This window comes from Coregonus lavaretus (genome assembly GCF_964263955.1).
Source record: "Coregonus lavaretus genome assembly, chromosome: 7".
NCBI classification, from domain to species: Eukaryota; Metazoa; Chordata; class Actinopteri; order Salmoniformes; family Salmonidae; genus Coregonus; species Coregonus lavaretus.
The window spans coordinates 1,162,378-1,165,696 of NC_139994.1; positions in this window are offsets into that span (position 1 = coordinate 1,162,378).

A 3,319-nucleotide genomic window follows, 5' to 3' on the forward strand; every position below is an offset into this window, starting at 1 on the left:
AGAGTCAAGGGGTGTGAATACTTTCTGAAGGCACTGTATGTATACCAAACGTTTTAGGGTCCATACACTACATGACCAAAAACGTTTATTCATTTATGCTCATAGAACATCTTATTCCAAAATCCTGGGCATTAATATGGAGTTGGTCCCCCCCTTTGCTGCTATAACAGCCTCCACTCTTCTGGGAAGGCTTTCCACTAGATGTTGGAACATTGCTGCGGGGACGTGCTTCCATTCAGCCACAAGAGCATTAGTGAGGTTGTGCACTGAGGTTGGGTGATTAGGCCTGGCTCGCAGTCAGCGCTCCAATTCATCCCAAAGGTGTTCAATGGGGTTGAGGTCAGGGCTCTGTGCAGGCCAGTCAAGTTCTTCCACACTTCCCTTCACTGGAACTAAGGGGCTTAGCCCGAACCATGAAAACAGCCCAGAGACCATTATTCCTCCAAACTTTACAGTTGGCACTATGCATTCGGGCAGGTACCGTTCTCCTGTCATCCGCCAAACCGAGATTCGTCCAAACCCAGATTAGTCCGTCGGACTGCCAGATGGTGAAGCGTGATTCATCACTCCAGAGAATGCGTTTCCACTGCTCCAGAGTCCAATGGCGGCAAGCTTTACACCACTCCAGCCGACGCTTGGCATTGCTCATGGTGATCTTAGGCTTGTGTGCGGCTGCTCGGCCATGGAAACCCATTTCTTGAAGCTCCCGACAAAACAGTTATTGTGCTAACGTTGCATCCAGAGGCAGTTTGGAACTCGGTAGTGAGTGTTGCAACCGAGGACAGACGATTTTTACTCGCTATGCGCTTCAGCACTCGGCAGTCCCGTTCTGTGAGCTTGTGTGGCCTACCACTTCGCGGCTGAGCCGTTGTTGTTCCTAGACGTTTCCACTTCAAAATAACAGCACTTACAGTTGACCGGGGAAGCTCTAGCAGGACAGACATTTGATGAACTGACTTGTTGGAAAGGTGGCATCCTATGACGGTGCCACGTTGAAAGTCACTGAGCTCTTCAGGACCATTCTACTGCCAGTGTTTGTCTATAGAGATTGCATGGCTGCGTGCTCAATTTTATACACCTGTCAGCAACAGGTGTGGCTGAAATAGCAGAATCCACTAATTTGAAGGGGTGTCCACATACTTTTCCTTATATAGTGTAGCTGCCATCCATAGCACAGGTTTTATTTATCCTCCAGGACACAATAAGCGAGAAAAGAGTTAGCTACTGCTACGTTACCTGCATTGGCAAATATCTTCAATCTGTAACGTTAATGTGACGTTACTACATTAAAGAGCAAGTGATTGACTTTGAAATATGTTTTAATGAACAGCAAGACAAAACCTACAAGATGTTATATTCAATTTGCAGTAAATGCTTTAGCTAGTTACAGTGGGGAAAAAAAGTATTTAGTCAGCCACCAATTGTGCAAGTTCTCCCACTTAAAAAGATGAGAGAGGCCTGTAATTTTCATCATAGGTACACGTCAACTATGACAGACAAATTGAGAAAAAAAATTCCAGAAAATCACATTGTAGGATTTTTTATGAATTTATTTGCAAATTATGGTGGAAAATAAGTATTTGGTCACCTACAAACAAGCAAGATTTCTGGCTCTCACAGACCTGTAACTTCTTCTTTAAGAGGCTCCTCTGTCCTCCATTCGTTACCTGTATTAATGGCACCTGTTTGAACTTCTTATCAGTATAAAAGACACCTGTCCACAACTTCAAACAGTCACACTCCAAACTTCACTATGGCCAAGACCAAAGAGCTGTCAAAGGACACCAGAAACAAAATTGTAGACCTGCACCAGGCTGGGAAGACTGAATCTGCAATAGGTAAGCAGCTTGGTTTGAAGAAATCAACTGTGGGAGCAATTATTAGGAAATGGAAGACATACAAGACCACTGATAATCTCCCTCGATCTGGGGCTCCACGCAAGATCTCACCCCGTGGGGTAAAAATGATCACAAGAACGGTGAGCAAAAATCCCAGAACGACACGGAGGGACCTAGTGAATGACCTGCAGAGAGCTGGGACCAAAGTAACAAAGCCTACCATCAGTAACACACTACGCCGCCAGGGACTCAAATCCAGTGCAAGACGTGTCCCCCTGCTTAAGCCAGTACATGTCCAGGCCCGTCTGAAGTTTGCTAGAGTGTATTTGGATGATCCAGAAGAGGATTGGGAGAATGTCAGATGAAACCAAAATATAACTTTTTGGTAAAAACTCAACTTGTCGTGTTTGGAGGACAAAGAATGCTGAGTTGCATCCAAAGAACACCATCCCTACTGTGAAGCATGGGGGTGGAAACATCATGCTTTGGGGCTGTTTTTCTGCAAAGGGACCAGGACGACTGATCCGTGTAAAGGAAATAATTAATGGGGCCATGTATCGTGAGATTTTGAGTGAAAACCAAAGGGTATATAACAAAGTATTGAGAAACGTTTGTTATTGACCAAATACTTATTTTCCACCATAATTTGCAAATAAATTCATTAAAAATCCTACAATGTGATTTTCTGGCTTTTTTTTTCTCATTTTGTCTGTCATAGTTGACGTGTACCTATGATGAAAATTACAGGCCTCTCTCATCTTTTTAAGTGGGAGAACTTGCACAATTGGTGGCTGACTAAATACTTTTTTCCCCACTGTATATTCTTTACATCCACTGGGTTTCACAAGACGACAGCCTGTTTTGCTCCCTAAAACATTAAACAACACGAATTACAATTCATACACATGGTAATAGGGTGTCCACCCACTCTGCCCAGAGCTGGTGAAAATGCGCTTCCTTATGTTATATAAAATACATTTTACCAAGACAAATATGATTCTTCATGTTCTGAATCGTTCAGTGGAGTCCCTAACATATTATTAATTTTCAATCCAAAAAGTCAGATTTCGTAACCTAATACATCCGATAATAAGTGTCCGTTGCGGTGCAGATTACTACTCGCAGCGACTTTTGAGGATTTTACATGTTGTCATCTGCAAAAGTTGTTTCTGAGGTCACAAAAAAAACAAATCAACATGAAACTGAATTAAATGTAAAAGGCTTTGAATATAATAAGCTTGGTATACGCTCAGCGCTCCATTTTCACAGAGATATGCTTGTTTTTGTGAGAAATCTTCTAAAAAAGAACAGGAATTTCGCATCAATATGAACAGCCTATACTAAAAACAGGAAAATCCTACATGTCATGTCTCAAAATTAATATCTATCTATCCTCTATTGTTGTCACGTTCGTTGAGGAAAGGATCAGACCAAGGTGCAGCGTGGCATGCGTACATGTTTAATTAAGAAGTAAACACATG